At 45.0% G+C, this 24,589-nt stretch overlaps 1 pseudogene; it reads left to right on the top strand.

Annotated features, from left to right (window-relative positions):
• The window catches only part of LOC116667318, a 434,058-nt pseudogene extending 420,525 nt beyond the window's left edge, over window positions 1–13,533 (top strand).
• Window positions 13,534–24,589: the final 11,056 nt, after the last annotated feature.

Raw genomic sequence — 24,589 nt, 5'->3', positions numbered from 1 at the left:
GTTCCACATATAATTGATATATAGTATTTGTCTTTCTCTGACTCATTTCACTAGAGCATAATGTTCTCTAGTTCCATCCACATTGCTGCAAAAGACAGATTTTATTATTTTTTATGACTGAGTAATGTTCCATTGTGTATGTGTGTGTGTGTACATAAGTACATACACACACACACCTCCCACATGTTCTTTATCTGGTCATCTGTCGATGGGCACTTGTGTTGTTTCCATGTCTTGGCCATTGTAAATAATGCTGCTGTGAACATTGGGGTGCATGTATTTCTTCAAATTAGTGTTTTTGTTTTCTTTGGATATATACTCAGGAGTATTATCTGCAAATGGACAGTTATACCAATAACCCTTCAATTTGGACACCTCTTACTCTGTGTGCATGTGTCTATGATTGCTGTGATTAGGGCTTCCAATACTGTGTTAACAAGTGCCGATAGTGGGCATCCCTGTCTTGTTCCTGGATTTAATGGGAAAGCTTTCAGCTTTTCACCATTGAGTATGATGTTGGCTGTGAGTTTGTCATAAATGGCCTTTATTATGTTGAGCTATGCTCCCTCTATACCCACGTTAATGAGAGTTTCTATCATGAATGAATATTGAATTTGATCAAATGTTTTCATCTGCATGTATTGAGATGAACATGGAACTTATTCCCTTCCATTCATTAATGTGGTGTGTCACATTGATTGATTTGCACATAATGATCCATCCTTGCATCTCTCAAATAAATTTACCCGCTTGATCATGGTGTATGATCCTTTTTATACACTTTTGTATTCACTTTGCTAATATTTTGTTGAGGATTTTTCCATCTATATTCATCAGAAATATTGGCCTATAATTTTCTTATTTCATAGTGTCTTTGCCTGATTTTGGTATCAGGGTACTTTTTACCTGTGGAATGAATTTGGGCATGTTCTGTTCTCTTCAACTTTCAGAATAGTGTGAGAAGGGAGGTATTATTTCTTCTTTATGTGTTTGGTAGAATTTCCCTGTGAAGCCATCCGGTCTTGGACCTTTGTTTGTTGGGAGATTTTTTTATTACAAAACAACCATTGTACATTTTTTATTTGTAGTTACCATAGCCTTAAGGTACTAGCTCAGAAGCCCTGAGAGTTGGGTCAGAGCTGGTTCCATTCCTCAGAAGGAAGCAGTACAGGAGCAGGAGAGGCTGGACTGTGCACCCTCTGTACTAGCCCTGGCACATGTCAGTGTTCCAGGACACTCCCGGTCTGCCGTCCCTGACAGCACCAGTAATGCCCCCCATCCCATTCAGTGTACTGTCAGGTCTAGTCCAGTTCTGTCCCCCATTTGTGCACTCCCCTCAGCAGCAGCCTAGTGAGGAGCTGTGCCATGAAGCAAAAGGGGCAGGAGCGGGTACTTTGTGTAGTCTGGGGGGCAGTCCAGGGAAACCAGCCAGAGTTCTGGCAGTCTCAGTCTGCTTCCTCCACCTTCTTTTTTGAGCAGGCAAGCATGTGTGACATGCTCTTCATGAGTGGAGTGCCGAGTTTCTCACAGTGCCCTCTCCAGTCCCACCGATGTTCATACCAGCCAAGGGGCCTTGTCTTCCTGGTGTTGGGCCCCAAGGCTGGGGGGCCCGGTATGTGGTTTGAACTCACTCCCTGGGGAGGATCTCTGAGCCTGTGTAATATCCCTCCTACTGGTGCAGGTCTCGACCTGATCCCTTCCTTCCCAGCTCCCTGTGGGTCCTGTTTACAGCCTTAGTTGTGTAAGGGTCTTTCTGCGGGTCTCCAGATTGTCTTCAGTGAGAATTGCTCCAAATATAGATGTATTTTTGATGTGTTCATGGAAGGAGATGAACTCAGCATTTTCCTCTGCTGCCACTTTGATTTCCTTTTCCATAAATATTCTTCATGTGTCTTGCAGGATGTTATTTTTGTTAGATGTATAACCAGAAATAAACTTTCTGAGTATAGAGTAGTTACATATTTAGCTTTAGTAATATTTAATTTAAATAGTTTTCCAAAACGTTTTTACTAAATTATAGTGCCACCATCCTTGTGTGAGAGTTCCAATTGCATTACATCTTTGTTAGCACTTGGTATTGTCAGTCTAATTAATTTTAGCCATTCTAGTCATTGTGGTGTGTTACCTCATGAAGTTTTAATTTCCATTTCTCTGATGACTAATTATGTTGAACATTCTTTCATATGTTTGTTGCCTATTTGGATATCTCCTTTACTGAAGTGATTATACAGGCCATTTACTTTTATTATATTATTGGGATAATGGTCTTACTGATTTATAGTTGTTTAAAAATATCTTCTGAGTATGAGTCTTTTGTCGGTGGTATGCATTGAAAAATACCTTTTTTGAACTATGTCTTATCACTTTCTTAATGATATCTTCTGATGAACAGAAACATATTAAAAAGACTATCCTTTCTTCCACTGAATTGCAGTTTTATATTTATCAGGCAATCATATATGTATGATTATGTTCCTGGGCTTTCTGTTCTGTTCCATTGGCTGATCCATCCATCTTTAGGACAGCACTACACTTATACTATTATAATATTATAACTTAGTAATAAGTCTTGCTATCTGGCAGCATTAGCCTTGTAGGTTTGCTGTTTTCCTCAAGACTGCTTGGCTGTTCTACAGCATGAATACAGAATGTTGCCAGGAATATCTTTAATCTAAAGAATATATTAAAATAATATCTATGTTTTTAGACATTCTGGACAATTCTGTGCTACTATAGGTCTTCTGCATTTTCATTAAATTTTAGAATCAGCTCATTTCCACAAATACACACACGCACACACACACGCACACAGGCACACCCTGTTAGGACTTTTTTTTTTTTTTTTTTTTTTGAGATTGTATTGCTTATTTTGAGGAGAACTGACATCTCAACAGTGTTGCATTTTCCAGTCCATGACCCTGGTACCTTTACTTAGGTCTTTAATTTCTCCTGGTTCTGTGGTTTTCAGTTTAGCAGTTTTGCCAATTTTTCATTAAGTACGTTCCTGAGTATTTTATACTGTTTTCACTTTTTTCTTTGTGCTGTCTGTACTATTTATTCTCTAATTGTTTAATGCTAATATATAGGAAAACAGTTGACGTTTGCACATTTCCCTTGTATCCCGCAGCCTCCCTGATTCACTTATTCTGGTAGTTGTGATGTAGATTTATGAAAATTTTCTGTGTAAACCATTTTGTCATCTGTGAATAAAGACAAGTTTACTTCTTCCTTCATAATCTTTATGCTATTTTTCTTTTCCTTGTGTTTTGTACTGGCTCAGAATACCAGTAAAGTGTATAAAAGTAGTGAGAGTGAAAATCTTGGTCTTGTTTCTGACCTCAGAGAGAAACCACTCAGTAAGTTACCATTAATTTTTGTGTTAACTGAAGGATTTCTGTAAATTCCCTTTATTTCTTGAGGAAGTTCTCTTCCATTCCTTGTTTGCTAAGACTTTCTTTAAAATTATGAATAAATATTGAATTTGGCCAAATGCTTTCATTGCATGTAGTGAGATAATCACATAACTTTCCTTATTTATTCTGTGATTATGGTGTATAGTCTTAGTTGATTTTCAGTTGTTAAACCAATCTGATATTTCTCAAATACATCATCTTTGATCATAATGTATTGTTTTTATAATTACTGAATTTGATTTTTCTGTGTGTATCCATAGAGAGGTTATCCTGTAATTTTCCTTGTTGTAATCTTCCATATTTGAGGTTGAAGACTGTACTACTTTCATTTTCATAAGATGTTGAACATTGTTTCATATTTTTCAATTCTGTCCATGATTTTATAGAAGATTTTATTATTTTAATATTTGGAAGATGTTACCAATGAAGCCATTTGGGCCTGAAGTTATCTCTTTGTAGAGATATAAAGTTTCAGGCTGTTATGTTTTTAATATTTATCTTTCTTAATATTATCATAAATACAACAGATGTAGTTTCTGGAACACTACAGACAAATTATTATTTATTAAAGCCAAGTAATAACAGTGTGGTTCTGACATACCTTAATACCTTACACTTGGTATGATGAGGTATTCTACACATACATGCAAAGTTAATGTTGCAGGAGAAGAACGGTGATAAAATGAATCTGGCCATGTTTCTATGGAAGAGAGAGGGGTAGCTCTCCCCCATCCTCTTTTCAAAGAAGAGATAAAAACCTTTCTTCCCTTGGAGGATCCTGAGTTCTCTCTCTAAACTTTTGGTATATAAATAAATTTCTTCATGGAGGAAAAAAGCCCATTGTTTTCAGCTTTGCACCAAGGATGTCACCAGTATCAGGATGAAATATTGAATTTTCAGAAACTTCAAAACTGGTCTATATACTGCCTCCTCCAAAAACACATCATTTTTGTCCTCATTGTAACCAGTTAGTAGCCCGGAGACCATCCCATTCTGAAGACAGCAGTGTTCAATAATATGACTACCATGCTGAGGTGTGTGTACCAAGAAGGAGGTGAGGACAGTAGAATCAGGCTCATTCTTTCTCATTTTTGAAAAGTCAGCAGTGGTTAGATGTCCTCCAGAGGGGGGTTTAAATCCAGATTTGATACACTGTCCCAGAAATGAGTGTCCCTCCCCACTACCTTGTGCCTTCCACAGGAATCATAAACTAAGTATTTGGGAAGCCTCTGTAATCTTGGTTGTACAGGCTACTAGAACAAGCTTTTCACATGGGAACCAGTGACCCAGACAGTTTTTTGCCAGGATCCACAGTGTTTCCATTGCTTATAGCACCACATGGGTGTTTTTCAACATTGTCAGAGTTCTGTCATTGAGCAGGATGACCGCACCTGCTTGCACTTTGGCAAAGCTGAAGGCCAGAGCAGAGAAGGCAGTTAGAGAAAGCCTCTGTGACTCCAGGCATTAGATGTTTAGCTTGCTGGCCTGCAAGGCTTTACTTGCAGAGTTTTCTTTTTGAAAGTCTTTTTCACGTTGTAAGCTGTAGATCCCAAATTGAAACACTGAAGAGTGGGTACAAGCAGCCTAGAGACCCATTATCAGCCCCTGATGGGTCAGACATCAGATTTTAACTCATTAACTCATTTTAACACATTTGCTCTTTAGCAAACAGCGTTACTTTTCCAAAAGGCATCTCCTAAAGTGTATCTCCATCTCGAGACTGCCCTGCTCATGCTGTCTCCTTTGTATACCACCTTCCCTCAGGTAAAAATAATTTCTAAGCCTTTTAAAGCCCCCATAAGCAAAACTTATCCATCATGGGAGCCTGTTCTCTCCAGGAGTGTAAGATTCTAGATACGGATGCTAAGCTTTCACCACAAACACTTCTTTCCCTGATTGGGAGGACCGTCTCTAGGAACTATGCCAAGTTGATTTATACCGTATATTCTGATGTAGTAGCTAAAAAATAACACAAAGCTGTTGTTAAAAATTACCTCTTTGAGTGATGTCAGCATCGTGGCAGTGTGAGATACTCATTTTCTATACGCCATTCAACCTATAAGCAGTAAAACATCTGTAACTCAACACATCGCCTGTCTGCCCAACACACCAGGACACCAGAGAGTTCCATATGCTTACACATCTAAAGGTGGCTGGCCTGGAACACATGGAGGTGGTGGGACCTGAGAACAGCCAAGAGTGGATGACAGTGGATGAAAATGAGCAGTTTATTGGGGACAAAGGTGTGGACTTGCCCAGAAGAAAAATATATTTATTCTAGATTTGTAAAATGGTGGCTTGATTCTGATCTGAATCCAGATGTAATGATAATGTTTGTCTCAGTGATACATTTTTTAAAAAATATGTATTATCGGTTCTTAGGACTTTGAATGCAAAGAAGCAGAATTTTGTAGATAGTAGAGGAGTAAAAAACAGTCATCCATAACCAAAAATCTTATAATAAAGGTAAATGAAACTTTTGGAACCAGGTTTAGAATTTTATTCCTTAAGGTTTTGTTTTCATGGTATATAGAAAGAAATGTTGAAGCATGTATATGAAAGCAGGATTGAATACTGATATTAAATCAGGTGAGGTTTGGGTGAAAGCCAGAAAGGATTGAAACAGGGTTTGATGGTCAGGAGAGGTCCACTGCTGAACAATGCTGATGAAATAAAGGGAAAACACCAGAACTAGGGTGGAGCTGTTAAGTCCAATCCTGTGGCAAGAATGGCTTGTCCATTGCTTGATTTTTCTCTTTTTAACATATTTTTCTTCCTCATGAATCAGAGCTAGAAATAGAATTAAAGCTTGTAGATTAGTATTGTTCCTTTGTGAATTAGACCTTTTAGAATATTAATTCATTATTTTTTTCTGTAAAATGCTAATTATACTTTTTTATTTTTTAACATTTTTATTGACTTATAATCAGTTTACAATGTTGTATCAAATTCCAGTGAAGAGCACAGTTTTTCAGTTACACATGAACATATATTTATTCCTTGTCACAATTTTTTCTCTGTGAGCTACCATAAGATCTTGTATATATTTCCCTGTGCTGTACACTATAATCTTGTTATCTAGTCAACATTTTGAAATCCCAGTCTATCCCTTCCCAACCCCTGCCCCCTTGGCAACCACAAGTTTGTATTCTATGTCTCTGAGTCTGTTTCTGTTTTGTATTTATGTTTTGTTTGTTTGTTTGTTTAGATTCCACATATGAGCAGTCTCATATGGTATTTTTCTTTCTCTTTCTGGCTTGCTTCACTTAGAATGACATTCTCCAGGAGCATCCACATTGCTGCCAATGGCATTATGTTGTCGGTTTTTATGGTTGAATAGTATTCCATTGTATAAATACACCACATCTTCTTTATCCAGTCATCTGTTGATGGACATTTAGGTTGTTTCCATGTCTTGGCTATTGTAAATAGTGCTTCTATGAATACTGGGGTGCAGGTGTCATTCTGAAGTAGGGTTCCTTCTGGATATATGCCCAAGAGTGGGATTTTTGGGTCATATGGTAAGTCTATTCCTAGTCTTTTGAGGAATCTCCACACTGTTTTCCACAGTGGCTGCACAAACTGCATTCCCACCAGCAGTGTAGGATGGCCCCTTTTTCTCCACAGCCCCAAGCATGATTTATTATTGCCAGGTACAATAGGAAAGAAGATGTGAGTGGATGTGTATACGCAGTTGTCATATTCTAGGCATGAAGAGTTACCGATCTAAACTGATGAAGTCCCCAAAACGAATGCTATTTCCTCTAAATATACTTGTCAGCTTATCTTCCTTATCACTCTATTTATATTACAGGATTAATTTAGAGCAGTAGAAACTATTCAAGGAAGAAGTTTGATGAGTTAAACAAAGGTAGAAAATGGCGCCATGATGACAAACATGAAAGAATTCATTCTGAAGAGAAACCTTAAGAATGTAATAAAAATGGGAATGGCCTCTTTCTTAATGAAGACTCTGTTCAGCATCAGAAAATTCAAATTTTGGAGCAACCTTTTGAATACAATGAATGTAGGAAAGCTTTCCATGAAAATTCACTCTTTGTTATACATAAGAAAGCTTAACATAGGAGAGAACACCTGTCAATACACTGAATGTGGAAAAAAGTTCTGAGACATGCCATCTCTTATTGCTCATCAAAGAACACATCCAGAAGATAATCACTATGAATTTAATAAATGTGGAGAGAACTTCTCTGAGAAATCCATTCTCTTTGAACACAGTGTTCACCTTTTGAACCAGAAGTCAAACCTCATTCCAAATCACAGAACCAACTCAACTGACAACATAATTAAGTATAATGAATATGGAAATGCTTTCAGTGAAAATCTAGTCTAGGTGTGCAACAGAGCATACGCGTAAGAGAAAAACCTTATGCGTGCCATGAATGTGGAAAAACTTTCAACCAGAAGCCAGCCCACAAAAGATGTAAGAGAACCCATGCAGGGGGAAAATCCTGTGAAAGTGATAATTGTGGGAAAACTTTCTTCAAGAATTCAGACCTCATTAAACATCAGAGAATTCATACAGTGGAGAAACCTTAGAAATGGCAGGAATGCAGGAAATCCTTCAGTGAAAAGTCAACTTTCACCCAGCATTTTAGAACACAGGAGAGAAACCATATGAATGCCCTGAATGTGGGAAACCCTTCTCAGTTAAGTCGGTCCTTACTGTACATCAGAAAATGCACACAAGGGAGAAGACTTATGAATGCTATGAATGTGGGAAAGCCTTTCTCAGAAGGTCAGACCTCATTAAACATCAGTGAACTCACACAGGGGAGAAGCCTTAGAAATGTAATGAATGTGGGAAGTCCTCCTCTGAGACGTCAACTCTCACTAAACATTTGCAAACTCACACAGGTGAGAAGCCCTATGAATGTATTGACTGTGGAAGTTTTTTGCGCTACTTCTTGGGTTTCACAGAACATCAGAGGATACACACGGGAGAGAAACCATTTGGCTGTCATGAATGTGGGGAAAACTTTCATCAGAAGTCAGCCCTAGTTGTTCATGAGAGAACTCACATAAGAGAGAAACCATATGAATGTGGGAAATCATTGTGTGTGAAGTCAAAACTCATTGCACATCAGAGAACACACACAGAGGAGAAACCCTTGGAATGTAATGTTTGTGGGAAATCCTTCTGTGTGAAGTCAAAACTCACTGTACATCAGAGAACACACCTGGGGAGAAACTCTATAAATATGATAAATGAGGGAATTCACATTGGGTGAGGTCCAGAGTTTGTAGAACACAGAACACAGAGTGGAGAGGAAATCTATTAATATAATGATTTTGAGAACACCTTTGGTCTAAAATGAGTTCTCACAATACAGAGCAGAGAACTTCTGGGGGGGGGAGAAAATAATATGAAGAGGTTCTGAACACAGGAAAATTTTCTAGTAGAATTTGGACCCTGCAGTGTATGACACAGCTGAGTGGGGATAATCCATTGTTGAGTGAATACAGGGCACCTTTTGCCCAAAGCCACACCTTACTAAACATCAGAGAAACCACATAGGGTAGAAACCTCTATCAGCATTTGCAGAGAAGACTTTACCCACAGGCTGGAGAAGATGCACAAGCTATAGGAAATTATAGGAGAACATTTACTATGAGGTGATATTTTATTGGCCTTGTGTGAAATTCTTGATGTGGCATCTCAGTGGGCATGAGGTAGTAGTTTGTAGAAAAAGTGAGTGGAAGCTTTTAAGTTAAACCTAAGTTTATCATACATCAGAGATGTTCAATTGAAGTGTCTAGCAATTTAGGAAATGTGGGGAATGTCTTCAGTTTAGCACTTTACTTTGTTAAAATACAATCTGGCCCATTGCCCGGTGTGCTGTTCCTTTCAGTTTGAGGTAGTAGATGTGAACTGGAGCCAGTGGTTGTAAGCAGTGCAAAGGTTTATTGCTCCGGCATATGTGAAACAAGGGAAGATTTTTGCAGGGAGACCTACCTGCAAGAAGACTTTCTGATGTCCAGGTGGAGAGAGAGATCCTGGTCTTGGTGACATACATAGGACAGGAGCCTGCCAGCAGGATTTTTAAAATACTTCTGGGGCAGACTAATTTTGAGTGGCCTGTCCTGAAGTGGTGGGTCAAGGGGGCAAGGTGGGTTGCCTTGAGTGCAACTTACTAGTTGTAGCAGAAGTGGGTGAGTATAGAACATGGGTGGTTTCTGCCCTACCAGTGTTTTAATGGTTTGGCCAACTGTCATCCTTCTGTGAGTGGCTAACTGCAAGCAACTTTATTTCCCAACTCACTTAATACTTCTCGTGTGTGATACATACAGTGATTTTTTAGAAAGCAAAACATTCACCTACAAATGTATACGTTGGCAGGTACGGAGCTTTAAAAGGCACAGATAGATTAAACAACTAGGTGGGTCACTGTCGCTTTCAGCAGAGCAGTGCACTCAGTAAGGACAACGAGAAAAACAGTTCACAAAAAGCACCTATTTAAATGCAACCTGTTGTTGCAAAAGCAAGGAGGGCTAGTATGGTAAAATCCAGGAGGGGAGTGAAAGACGGAAAGCAAATGGGGAAATGTGGCTGTTTTACCTGGGAGCACTTGTCAGTTCTGGCTACAGGGAGGAACCTGGCTATTGAGCTTGGCTCAGGCAGAGGGCTATAGCTTGGTGGCAGGGGAGCGGAGCTGTAGGGTGCAGGGAGACCAGAAACCAGAGACTGGCAGAACTTTGGCAGTCAAGGCTTGAGTGAACATTTTTGAAACATAGGAGACTTCAAACACATGGCCAGTTTCTCAAAATTTTTAGAAGACTGACACAGGGCAGGAGTCTGGAAACCTAAGCTGTTTTTTGTTTTTTCATCACTGAGGGAAACGTGAATAGAATTCAGGAACTGCCAGCAGGATGGGCCCTCGGTGAGCACAGCATGCTCTCAGTGAGTGCAGGGTCGTACCAAAGGATGGCTGTCCTTTACCAAACCTGCAAACAATTTGCCACTCATTTCAAAAATCTCCCAGAAAGAAAACTCAGGAACAGATGACTTCACTCCAGCTATTCCAAATATTTAAAGAAATAGTAGCAAGCTTTTATAAGCTTTTCCAGAGAAAGGATGATGGGGGTTTTCCTGTTCATTGATAGCAAAACCTGTAAGATATTTCAGGAAAGTAAAGGTACATTATGAATTTAGATGCAAAATCCTGGAATTTAAAAAAAAAAAAACATCCAACAATATCATCGCAGAACATATCTTGACTAAACGATGTTTATTAGAGGAATGAAAGAATGGATTTAATATTTAAAACTCAATTGATTTGGTTTCCCAATCCCCTTACTCTCGGATTCCGCTTTCTCCCTTGCATTTGCACATTTCTCTCCTGCTTGCCTGTCCTAGAGTGGGAGTCAGAACGGCCCTGACCTAGGGGATGAGAAAGGTGTTGAGGTGAGGTGCCCCCTTGCAGCAGAAGTGCTGAGGGCACATGGAAGAGATGATCAGCATGGCTGAGATGCTGGTAATACTGGGCAGATAAGTAAGTGTACTGAGGGTGGCAAAAGCCAGGTTTCTCACTGTTGGAGACGGTATCTGTAAACACGGAAGGGGGTAGCTAGAAAACCACCTAAAGTGTTGGATTGGAATGTAATTCAGATTTTAAATACACAAATAGTTATCGTAGTGCTTGCGGGTGTGTGTTTTGGATCTGTGTGCTGAGAGGACCTAAACAGAATGACACCCCACCAGCGTTGAGCACACCAGGTGCCAGGTTGTTAATTTTAAGTACTGTCTTCCCACCAATGAAAGACCAGGTCTGTGAAGTGATGGCTTATTGAAAGTCAGAGATGGCGAGAAATACAAGACGATCCTGAATCATCTTATCTATTAGACAATAAAATGTCAAAGAATTACAGAGACATGTTAAAAGGACAAAAGAACCATCTAGTACAGCTTCCACTGGCCAAATTTGAGACAATTGAAACTTCAAAACAAAATGAACAGCATCATAATAAAGGAGACTTAAAATGGGAATCCATTAATTTGTACTGATACAAATCTGTGAATACACGAAGGAAATCTTTATACAAGGCCAACTAATAAATGTAGGAGGAACAATGGCGATAGAAATATCACAGTGTGATAACTGTCATACTGGTGGCTGATTCAGTAAGTAATTGACAATGCAGGCTAGAGTTTGTGGGTAGAGGTTTGATGGACAGGATATTGGCATACTCTCCAAATAGTTCCCCCCAAAGAATAATCAGCTACAAAGGTGAAAACAGTGACTTTATGAGAAACCTGGCAGACAGCAGCATAATCAGATGATCAAAGTTCACTTCACCAGCAGTAGGGCAAGTCAGTGTGTCGTACCCCTGATGAGATGCACTGAGAAGAGCCAGGGTCACTCGTGCTGTATTCCTGCTGAGGACGCGTGGCCAGAGTGTGCTCACGAGGAAACGTTAGATAAACCCCCTTGAAAGGTTCTTTTACAAAATTGAAAGTGTATGTTTAAATTGGCAAGGACAAAAGGAAAAGGCTTCCAGATTGGAGGAGGTTGAAGATACTTAACAAGAAAACAAAAAGGAAAACCAGAGCAGTTGGCATAATTCAGAGTGTACGGATTGAATGATAGTGTCTGTTTCCTGACTTGGTTCAGTAGGTGAGTGTTTTTGTTAGGGGAAGTGGAGTCTCACGTCTGCAGGTTATTTTCAGATGCTTTAGCGAAAGGGGAATGCATGTGAGTGTGTGTAGAGGTAAGAGTGCGAGCAGGTGTGCAAGGGACGTGGAGGAGATGCAGTGCGTGCGCAGTTGGGGAAATCTGAGGTTTTTGTACACTGCTTGTGACTTAAAGTTTGAAGTCATTTCAAAGTAAATCTGTAAGCATTAAAGTTAACTGATGTAGCCTAACACACTAGTAGGAAAAGACAAGTGAAGCCATGTTAGTATCAGTAGATGCAGAAAATATATTTGAAAAATATATTTACACACCTTCATGATTGAAAAAAAAAAACAAACTAGGAATGAAAGGAAGTTTCATTAAAAACAACACTAACAAAATAAAAATCATACTCAGCAGATAAATACTGGACTATCTCTTCCTTATGTGAATAATGAGACCAAGAAGGCTTGTCACCACTACTTTTATTCAACATTGGACTGAAAGCTCTAGTTTGGTCAGGTCAGTAAGGCCAAAAAGATTAAAAAAAAAAATAAAAGAGGCATAAAAACTGTTAAGATTGAAGTAAAACTCATTATTTTCAGGTGTTATCATTGTATTCATAAGAGTCAAAAAAGTTTATGGAAGAGTTATTAGAAATAAGTGAATTTAGCAAACCGACTATATAAAAATCATATTTTTGTGTATAACCAACAAATAGAAAAATTAAGTGATACCAGGACAATTGTATCCTTCTGGGTAGGGTAGCATGGGCCAGACTTATCCCCCTGCCTGACAAAATTGGGTAAAAGGAAACGAAGAATTATTTTCACGTCACTGGATGTCAGGCAATAAAGGGCAGTGATCCTTGGAGATGATGGGTAGGTTCGCCGCATTGTGATGGTTACACAGGTGTATTTGTTCAATTTTACCAAGTCGTACAATTGAAATATGTGCATTTAAAACACTGTTACATTGCTGTTAAATTTATAACAGCCCTAAAACAGTTCTAGAAATCCAAAAACTGCATCCAAAAATCGAGAAGTTAAAAGACAAAAAGGACTTTTGATGACTTTGAAGGCTGAATTCTCCCCCAGATTGGTTGATTGAGTGCTTCCCTGATCACCATCCAACAGCTGGTTTTGTTGTTAGAAATTAGCAAGTCTGAATTGAAAATGTGTATGCAGATTCCGTGGCCGATCACAGCTAAGGAGATCTGAAAATAGCAAAGTCAGTCTACAGGGCGTAGACCGCTAGATGACAAGGCTGTTACAGGCACACCTCAGAGTCGCTGTGGGCTTGGTTTGGGACCACTGCAATAAAGTAAATATCGCAGTAAAGTGAGTCACAAATGTTTTGGTTTTCCAGTCATATAAAAGTTATACATTGTAGCCTATAAAGTGTGCCATAGTCTTATGTCTAGAAAAAGTGTACTTGCCGTAATAAAAAATACTCTTAAAAAATGCTAACCATCATACGAGCCTTCAGCAACTTGCAATCTTTTTGTAATGGTAACATCAAGGAACACTGATCACAGGTTATCGTAACAAGTTAAATAGTAATGAAAAGTATGAAATGCTGGGAGAATTACCAGAGTGTGACACACACACATGAAGGGAGCAAATGTTGTTTTTTCCCAGACCCCATCCCCAACCTGAACCCCTAGACCCACAGCCCTCCCACTCCCCATCAGTCTTGTCCTCAGGAAGTCCCACCCCTTTCCTTGAGGTGGTTTGATGCAATTTAACAATTTCTCTAATTCTGGGCCCTGTGGCAACTGCTTCGTTCCTGACAGCCTACTATATTTGCAAAATCCATGAGAGCCACATTTAGTAGGCAAAGTTCCCAGGAACAAAAAGGAACAGGAAAGATGGAGCTGAACTCCATTTGGTGAGGCCAGCCCCGGGGGAGAGTGAGGCCTTGCGGCTGGGTGAGGAGGACCCAGGAATGGGGGTGGGTCAGGGAGACCCAAGGCTCTTCTCTGCCACTGGTTGGAGCTCATCTCATTGAGGTCTTCCAGCTAAAATCTGCAGGCACAAGATCCCGCATCTGGCCGGACAAGGGCAGCTCACCCAGGCCCGCCCACATCCAGCGACCCCGCTCTGGGCACCGGGCCCATATCAGTGGGGGGGGGATGCCCCGCTACACAGGGCCTGCCTGGGTGTGGCTGCCCCATGGGTCAGGGCAGTGACAGACACGGGTAGGGGATTGCTCTCCATACAGCTTATTAAGATGGACCCAGAGCCTGACCTGGTCCCACTATGGAATGTGGATGGTGGGGCTACTGGCCCATCTTGAGCACCACGATGAACGGTCAGCCCCTTACCTCCCATCCCAAACCGTGTGGTCCCAACCTCCTGCCCTGGACAGGGCTGTGGGGAAAAAACACTGCTCTCGAGAATACTTGGGTGTAAAAAACACCAGAAGCCCCTCCTGACCCCTGTCCTCGGCATGTGGCAAGGACTGGGCCACCCCCTCCAGCAGAGTGCTCACAGGCCTGGCTGGTAGTCTTGGAGACTCTAGCCAGCTGCTCCTTCCCTGCCGATGCTCAGGCTGGTGAGAAGTCCTGCAGTGATGTTAGAGCAGCCACATAGCTAGATATGAGCAGAGAAAGGGAGACACAGAGCAATGGCAGGAGTTGGGCAGAAAGGAGGGCCACAGGCCAGATGCAGGAAACCTTGTGTCATATAAGCACCAGGGGTCCCTGGGCAGAGAAAGAAAAGCAGGAACCTCTGGGCTGATAAGTGGTCATGCCTTTGGGGGTGAGAAGTGGCTCTGAGGTCAATAAAGAAAGGTGAGGAAAGTAGGAATTTCCAGTGTCTGAATGTAACTTTTTGCTTATTTTCCCCACATTTCAATAAAATTAGCCTTGCTGATAAGAAGTACCCATCATGCACCGACCCCGTGACACTTCCCATCCAGACTAAACAAGGACAAACATCCCTCCTCCCTTTGGAAGGTGGAGCTGGGATGAAAATCAGGCAATTGAACCTAGACCGTTCTCTCCCTAATGAATATCCTGCCCATTCATCTTTGCACCCCATGTAACCAACTTGCCAAAGAAACCCAGGGCAGCCCCTCACCTGAGCCTGCCCGCTCTCGCCTTGAGAGCGTACTACCCATCCTTTAATAAATCCTCACTTTACTTTTTTAACCACCGTGTCTTGTCTCTGAATTCTTTCTGGGATGGGACGAGAGCCTGGAACACTGGTTGCATCTACCGGCAACAGAATCATGCAGTACTTTTCCTTTCGTGTCTGGCATACAGCGCCCCGCCCGTCAGCCGTGCTCACCCATGTGCAGCCCCTGGATGCTGTTTGGTCTTTTCTCCCCACCTTCCCTTCTGCCGGGGACGCTGGCCTCCCTCTGCTCTACCCGCCTAATTCCCTTCCTGTGTTTGAAAGTTCAGCTCCTGCCACCTACTCCAGGAAACCCCCCAGGTTGAGGGGCTCACCCCTCTGCACCTCTGCTGTTCTCTCTGCAATGGCTGGTTCTCTGTCTTTCTGTCTAAGTGACTGCACACTCCTTCAGGGCAGGAACCAGGACTCATTACTCATGTTTGTGTCCCTGTGTTGACCTGGTCAGAGCTCGTATCTCCGCTGATGTCTCCCATTTTCTGCATCCCAGGTCCTCCCTCTCGAGCTTTACGCCCACACATCTACCTGCCTAGTAGATACGTTCATGCAGTTGGCCTCCAGCAGTGGTTCTGGGGCCCCAGGTTCACATCACAACCACCTGGAGCTACCATGATGCCTGCGGGTGACAACTGCTGTGTCTCTTCTCAACTCTGTGTGGAGCAAATTCAGACGAGTGGCTAGAAGTCAGCCCCGTGGTGGGATGCTTCCCACCACTGAATTGGCAGATACTAAAATCAGGACTCCTCCCCTCTCCCCAGGAATGAGTTGTTAAACACTGACCATCACACCCTTCCTGGGAGGGCCTGACGGTTTGTCAACACCCAGATTGCTGGGTCCACCCACCCACAGGGTTCCTGACTTAGGAGGTCAGGGGTAGGGCCTGAGAAATTGCATTTAAAAAGTTCCCAGTGACGCAAGGCAGCTGGACTCAGAGTCAGAGGCCTACAGACCCTTTAGCATCATGTCCAAAAGGAAAGTCATCATCCTTCCATCAAGCCTGCTCTTTCTCTGTGTTGTGTGTGGGCAATGGCAGCACCTTCCACCCAGTTTCCTCAGCCAGAAATCTGAGGATTGTCTCCTCAACTTCTGGGCTAAGTGGTCACCAGATCCTGTCACCTCTCTTCCATCAGCCCCCTCTGATCCTTCCCCTTCTCCCTGATCTCAGGGCCTGGGCCCAGCCTCATTCACTCTCCCTCCCTCCCTCCTGTCTGTTCTTGTGCCAGCCTCCCAGGGAGGCACCCAGCTCCCCTCCTCACCTGTTCTGGTCCACTCTCCTTGTCACCTGGCGGCCTGGTCCTTATGAGCTGAGACATCCATCCCATCATAGGATTCCAGCATGAAAGGGGTCCTGGCTCCCGATTCATTCTCTTCATGAGTCCTTCGGTCTGGAGGTCCCCTCCCTTCATCATCCTTCAGCCCCCACCCCCATCAGGGCTGGGCAGCTGTATTTCCTCTGGGATCGCTGCACCCTCTCCGTCCCCATGGCCTATTGAAGAACATTGATTGACAGCGTTGCATTCGTTCCTGCTGTACAGCGTGGTGATTCAGTTATACATGTATATACATTCTGCTTCATAGTCTTGTCATTATAGGTTATTAATACTTACTGGATACAGTTCCCTGTACTATAAAGTGGTCCTTGTTGTTTATCTAGTGTGTGCATGGTCATGTGCACCTGCTGACCCCACCCTCCTCATTTAACCCTCCTCACCACCACTTTCCATCCTGGGAACCGTAGTTTGTTTTCTGTGTCTGTGAGTCTGTTTCTGTTTTATAAATAAGTTGACGTGTATCATTTTTTTAGATTCCACATACCAGTGATATATTTGTCTTTCTTTGACTTACCTCACTTAGTATGATAAATGCCATGTCCATCCATGTTACTGGGAATGACATTATTTCATTCTTTTTATGGCTGAGTAGTATTTTATTGTGTGCATACATGACATCTTCCTTATCCATCATCTGTCAATGGGCATTTAGGTTGCTTCCGTGTCTTGGCTGTTGTAAATAGTGCTGCTGTGAACATTGGGGTGTATGTCTGGGAAAACTAAAGATTGTCATACTAAGTGAAGTAAGTCAGAGAGACAAAGATAAATACTACATGATGTAACTAATACGAGGAATCTAAACAAATTGCAAAACTGATACCATGTTATAATGAAGCCACTGGGAGAAACTGCTTCTCAGGGGTTACAAGCAAGCTGAGATACTCCAGCTGAGTACAAATCCTCTTGTTCCTGGTGATCTCGCCTCTGTTTCTACTGGGATTGGGCCTGGATAAAATCTGACCACCAGCCTCAGTCTTGGGGAGAGGCATTTAAAGACAGAAACATAAAGGAAGCATCACATGAGATTGTCAAGTCTGTCTGGAGTCAGCAGCCCATCATCTGCCCATCTGTCCCTGGGCCACTTCACGTCCAGCCAGAGAAACCCAGCCTGCCAGACTGTCACCGGGGAAGTGGACCATTTCCCTGCCCCCAGCACTGTGGTACTGAGAGTGGACATTGGAGACACACTGTCTTTGATCCCAGTTCCAGCCCTGCTACCTGTATGGACTTGAGTCACAGTGCTCTGACCTCCTAGCCAGGGCCTCAGCCCCTCTCATTGGGTTTGCTCTGGAAATTAGAAACCCTCAGACCTCAGGATGCTCTTGCCCATCCCTCTCATGTGGGCGCAGTTTTCCGCTGGCCACACAGAGTGTGAGCACTGGCTTAGACACACACACATACAAAGACACACACATAGACCCCCGTGCACGGTGACATTGAATACGGATTATGGGGTGGGATCAGAAGAGGAACAGACATTGAGGAGGAAGTAAGAGGAAGAATAAAGGGGTAGAAGGCAGCACCTACATATGACAGCACTCCCCCATTTTTCCAGGTCTTATTCTGCATATGCCTGAGGACATCCCTGGAAGAATCTGCTAGAATCATTCTCACTGTGCAGGTGGGGAGACAGACAGACCTGGACAGACACCAGGACTTATCCAGGATGGAGAACAGGTAAGACTGAGGAGCTGAGTCTGGAAGCCAGGGCGTCTCCTCACAGCTGCACACTGAGCCTCCCCGGGAGCCGTGGAGAGGGCGGGGCTGCTGTCACTGCGGAAGAGGTGGGTCTGCGTGGAGAAGGGGGTGAGCAGGCAGCAGCCCACAGGGCTGTGTGTGGAGGTGTTGTCTGTGGAGGGGGTTCCAGGAAGTGGACCCCAGGAAGTGACATCACTTCCTTGACCACAGACCCCAACAGAAGTGGAACCTGGTTACCAGGCACCCACATTCTAGAGATGGCCCCAAACCAGCTCACTTGGCTGGAGACAGTTGAGGAAGAAACATATTTTCCTTCTGTGTCCCGATCTCCCAGGGCTTCTCCATCAGGAAGCCCTGGAGTGAGAGCTTGTTCAGTGGCTGTAGGCATTGGATGAACCCTCAACCCAGATGCCTCTGGTCTGTTATGAGGAGGTCACCTAAGGTAACACGGGGTGGCCTGGAACAAGCCAGTCTGGGACCAGCCTCCTCTGAGAGCCCTCCCTGGGCAGGCTCGCTTCCCCTCATCTCCACGTGGGGGAAGGGGGACTTGAGGGGAGGTGGTCCCTCTGGGCAGTAACGGGTGATTGAACATGTGGTAACCCGGTGGTCCTGTCATGGCCACACCCGAGGACAGGGCTGGCAGGGGGGAAAGAGGACTCCTGAGGGGCATCTTATCTGTGCCAGTGGGAATCCAAGGCCCTCAGGTTGTCAGACTCTTTGTCCCTGATGGAGGTCCGTGCAGAGAGCGGTGTGAGTGTGTCTGGACTGGAGATGCCCTGTGGGTCTGAGAACCAGCCTAGAGAGCCAGACAGGGCTCTGAGGTTTCTGCCTGGCCGCTGGGCACTGTGTTTGCAGGACCCACACAAGAGCTGGGACAAGACCTGGTCCATGGGATCCCACACTCCATCTCCCTGGAGGAGAGGCTGGCGCCCCATGACACCAGCAAATCCCACGACAGGCACAAGTTGAGTGCCAGCGAAGAGACGCCATACCCAGGAAGCCCTGAGTCCAGTACTGTCCCGCTCCTCCCCTGGGCTCCCTCTTAGAGACCTGCTGGGAAAGGAATCTCATTCCTCATCTCCCCCACCTGTCCTCACAGCCCAGGCCCTGCCTTGGTCAGATACAAAGTCAGTGGACACATATGAGTCAGAATCTCAGAAAGAGACTTTGACAGAATCTCAGTTCATGTTAAGTCAACGGTGTTTCTGCATTTTTCTACAGACTATCCTGTTTTCCCTCCATCCCACATGTCCACATTGGCCTGAAAAACCTCATCCCTCCCACCAAGGGATGATCCTCTGTCTTCTCATCTCTGGAATGGGATATTGTGGCAGCAGTCACAGGGATGATGTAGTTCATGCAGGGAGGTGCTGTCACTGTGGTGCTGACACAATGATCTGAGACACTAATGCATTTAATCATCACCTCCGCCTCATGTACTGGTGATTCTGAGTACCTTGAATCTGCTCAGGGCTCCCCTATTCCAGCTCTTGGCACAATAACTTAAGGCTTGAGGATTTGGTCTGAGCACCAGCCCAAACCCCCATGGTGGTCCCCAGTATTGCCTCTGACTCAGGTCTCTATGAAGAGTCCAGCAACGCAGGCTGGAGAAGCTGGTGGCAAACCTGATGCCTGCCATCCTGTGTGGCAACCGCTCCTAACTGTACACATACCTGGGCAACTATAGAGGTTTCACCACTGCCCAGCAGGTGCTGGACCTTCTGTTTCAAAGGTGAGCACTCTGATGACATGGAACATTGGTGACTGGGCCAAATAATTGTACCTCCTGTGTGGGTCCTGCAAACACAGTGCCCAGCGGCCAGGCAGAAACCTCAGAGCCCTGTCTGGCTCTCTAGGCTGGTTCTCAGACCCACAGGGCATCTCCAGTCCAGACACACTCACACCGCTCTCTGCACGGACCTCCATCAGGGACAAAGAGTCTGACAACCTGAGGGCCTTGGATTCCCACTGGCACAGATAAGATGCCCCTCAGGAGTCCTCTTTCCCCCCTGCCAGCCCTGTCCTCGGGTGTGGCCATGACAGGACCACCGGGTTACCACATGTTCAATCACCCGTTACTGCCCAGAGGGACCACCTCCCCTCAAGTCCCCCTTCCCCCACGTGGAGATGAGGGGAAGCGAGCCTGCCCAGGGAGGGCTCTCAGAGGAGGCTGGTCCCAGACTGGCTTGTTCCAGGCCACCCCGTGTTACCTTAGGTGACCTCCTCATAACAGACCAGAGGCATCTGGGTTGAGGGTTCATCCAATGCCTACAGCCACTGAACAAGCTCTCACTCCAGGGCTTCCTGATGGAGAAGCCCTGGGAGATCGGGACACAGAAGGAAAATATGTTTCTTCCTCAACTGTCTCCAGCCAAGTGAGCTGGTTTGGGGCCATCTCTAGAATGTGGGTGCCTGGTAACCAGGTTCCACTTCTGTTGGGGTCTGTGGTCAAGGAAGTGATGTCACTTCCTGGGGTCCACTTCCTGGAACCCCCTCCACAGACAACACCTCCACACACAGCCCTGTGGGCTGCTGCCTGCTCACCCCCTTCTCCACGCAGACCCACCTCTTCCGCAGTGACAGCAGCCCCGCCCTCTCCACGGCTCCCGGGGAGGCTCAGTGTGCAGCTGTGAGGAGACGCCCTGGCTTCCAGACTCAGCTCCTCAGTCTTACCTGTTCTCCATCCTGGATAAGTCCTGGTGTCTGTCCAGGTCTGTCTGTCTCCCCACCTGCACAGTGAGAATGATTCTAGCAGATTCTTCCAGGGATGTCCTCAGGCATATGCAGAATAAGACCTGGAAAAATGGGGGAGTGCTGTCATATGTAGGTGCTGCCTTCTACCCCTTTATTCTTCCTCTTACTTCCTCCTCAATGTCTGTTCCTCTTCTGATCCCACCCCATAATCCGTATTCAATGTCACCGTGCACGGGGGTCTATGTGTGTGTCTTTGTATGTGTGTGTGTCTAAGCCAGTGCTCACACTCTGTGTGGCCAGCGGAAAACTGCGCCCACATGAGAGGGATGGGCAAGAGCATCCTGAGGTCTGAGGGTTTCTAATTTCCAGAGCAAACCCAATGAGAGGGGCTGAGGCCCTGGCTAGGAGGTCAGAGCACTGTGACTCAAGTCCATACAGGTAGCAGGGCTGGAACTGGGATCAAAGACAGTGTGTCTCCAATGTCCACTCTCAGTACCACAGTGCTGGGGGCAGGGAAATGGTCCACTTCCCCGGTGACAGTCTGGCAGGCTGGGTTTCTCTGGCTGGACGTGAAGTGGCCCAGGGACAGATGGGCAGATGATGGGCTGCTGACTCCAGACAGACTTGACAATCTCATGTGATGCTTCCTTTATGTTTCTGTCTTTAAATGCCTCTCCCCAAGACTGAGGCTGGTGGTCAGATTTTATCCAGGCCCAATCCCAGTAGAAACAGAGGCGAGATCACCAGGAACAAGAGGATTTGTACTCAGCTGGAGTATCTCAGCTTGCTTGTAACCCCTGAGAAGCAGTTTCTCCCAGTGGCTTCATTATAACATGGTATCAGTTTTGCAATTTGTTTAGATTCCTCGTATTAGTTACATCATGTAGTATTTATCTTTGTCTCTCTGACTTACTTCACTTAGTATGACAATCTTTAGTTTTCCCAGACATACACCCCAATGTTCACAGCAGCACTATTTACAACAGCCAAGACACGGAAGCAACCTAAATGCCCATTGACAGATGATGGATAAGGAAGATGTCATGTATGCACACAATAAAATACTACTCAGCCATAAAAAGAATGAAATAATGTCATTCCCAGTAACATGGATGGACATGGCATTTATCATACTAAGTGAGGTAAGTCAAAGAAAGACAAATATATCACTGGTATGTGGAATCTAAAAAAATGATACACGTCAACTTATTTATAAAACAGAAACAGACTCACAGACACAGAAAACAAACTACGGTTCCCAGGATGGAAAGTGGTGGTGAGGAGGGTTAAATGAGGAGGGTGGGGTCAGCAGGTGCACATGACCATGCACACACTAGATAAACAACAAGGACCACTTTATAGTACAGGGAACTGTATCCAGTAAGTATTAATAACCTATAATGACAAGACTATGAAGCAGAATGTATATACATGTATAACTGAATCACCACGCTGTACAGCAGGAACGAATGCAACGCTGTCAATCAATGTTCTTCAATAGGCCATGGGGACGGAGAGGGTGCAGCGATCCCAGAGGAAATACAGCTGCCCAGCCCTGATGGGGGTGGGGGCTGAAGGATGATGAAGGGAGGGGACCTCCAGACCGAAGGACTCATGAAGAGAATGAATCGGGAGCCAGGACCCCTTTCATGCTGGAATCCTATGATGGGATGGATGTCTCAGCTCATAAGGACCAGGCCGCCAGGTGACAAGGAGAGTGGACCAGAACAGGTGAGGAGGGGAGCTGGATGCCTCCCTGGGAGGCTGGCACAAGAACAGACAGGAGGGAGGGAGGGAGAGTGAATGAGGCTGGGCCCAGGCCCTGAGATCAGGGAGAAGGGGAAGGATCAGAGGGGGCTGATGGAAGAGAGGTGACAGGATCTGGTGACCACTTAGCCCAGAAGTTGAGGAGACAATCCTCAGATTTCTGGCTGAGGAAACTGGGTGGAAGGTGCTGCCATTGCCCACACACAACACAGAGAAAGAGCAGGCTTGATGGAAGGATGATGACTTTCCTTTTGGACATGATGCTAAAGGGTCTGTAGGCCTCTGACTCTGAGTCCAGCTGCCTTGCGTCACTGGGAACTTTTTAAATGCAATTTCTCAGGCCCTACCCCTGACCTCCTAAGTCAGGAACCCTGTGGGTGGGTGGACCCAGCAATCTGGGTGTTGACAAACCGTCAGGCCCTCCCAGGAAGGGTGTGATGGTCAGTGTTTAACAACTCATTCCTGGGGAGAGGGGAGGAGTCCTGATTTTAGTATCTGCCAATTCAGTGGTGGGAAGCATCCCACCACGGGGCTGACTTCTAGCCACTCGTCTGAATTTGCTCCACACAGAGTTGAGAAGAGACACAGCAGTTGTCACCCGCAGGCATCATGGTAGCTCCAGGTGGTTGTGATGTGAACCTGGGGCCCCAGAACCACTGCTGGAGGCCAACTGCATGAACGTATCTACTAGGCAGGTAGATGTGTGGGCGTAAAGCTCGAGAGGGAGGACCTGGGATGCAGAAAATGGGAGACATCAGCGGAGATACGAGCTCTGACCAGGTCAACACAGGGACACAAACATGAGTAATGAGTCCTGGTTCCTGCCCTGAAGGAGTGTGCAGTCACTTAGACAGAAAGACAGAGAACCAGCCATTGCAGAGAGAACAGCAGAGGTGCAGAGGGGTGAGCCCCTCAACCTGGGGGGTTTCCTGGAGTAGGTGGCAGGAGCTGAACTTTCAAACACAGGAAGGGAATTAGGCGGGTAGAGCAGAGGGAGGCCAGCGTCCCCGGCAGAAGGGAAGGTGGGGAGAAAAGACCAAACAGCATCCAGGGGCTGCACATGGGTGAGCACGGCTGACGGGCGGGGCGCTGTATGCCAGACACGAAAGGAAAAGTACTGCATGATTCTGTTGCCGGTAGATGCAACCAGTGTTCCAGGCTCTCGTCCCATCCCAGAAAGAATTCAGAGACAAGACACGGTGGTTAAAAAAGTAAAGTGAGGATTTATTAAAGGATGGGTAGTACGCTCTCAAGGCGAGAGCGGGCAGGCTCAGGTGAGGGGCTGCCCTGGGTTTCTTTGGCAAGTTGGTTACATGGGGTGCAAAGATGAATGGGCAGGATATTCATTAGGGAGAGAACGGTCTAGGTTCAATTGCCTGATTTTCATCCCAGCTCCACCTTCCAAAGGGAGGAGGGATGTTTGTCCTTGTTTAGTCTGGATGGGAAGTGTCACGGGGTCGGTGCATGATGGGTACTTCTTATCAGCAAGGCTAATTTTATTGAAATGTGGGGAAAATAAGCAAAAAGTTACATTCAGACACTGGAAATTCCTACTTTCCTCACCTTTCTTTATTGACCTCAGAGCCACTTCTCACCCCCAAAGGCATGACCACTTATCAGCCCAGAGGTTCCTGCTTTTCTTTCTCTGCCCAGGGACCCCTGGTGCTTATATGACACAAGGTTTCCTGCATCTGGCCTGTGGCCCTCCTTTCTGCCCAACTCCTGCCATTGCTCTGTGTCTCCCTTTCTCTGCTCATATCTAGCTATGTGGCTGCTCTAACATCACTGCAGGACTTCTCACCAGCCTGAGCATCGGCAGGGAAGGAGCAGCTGGCTAGAGTCTCCAAGACTACCAGCCAGGCCTGTGAGCACTCTGCTGGAGGGGGTGGCCCAGTCCTTGCCACATGCCGAGGACA

The sequence above is a fragment of the Camelus ferus genome, chromosome 11, assembly GCF_009834535.1.
Source record: "Camelus ferus isolate YT-003-E chromosome 11, BCGSAC_Cfer_1.0, whole genome shotgun sequence".
NCBI lineage: Eukaryota > Metazoa > Chordata > Mammalia > Artiodactyla > Camelidae > Camelus > Camelus ferus.
The sequence above is the reverse complement of the archived record's forward strand: the minus strand, read 5'-3'. Positions and strand labels throughout refer to the sequence as shown.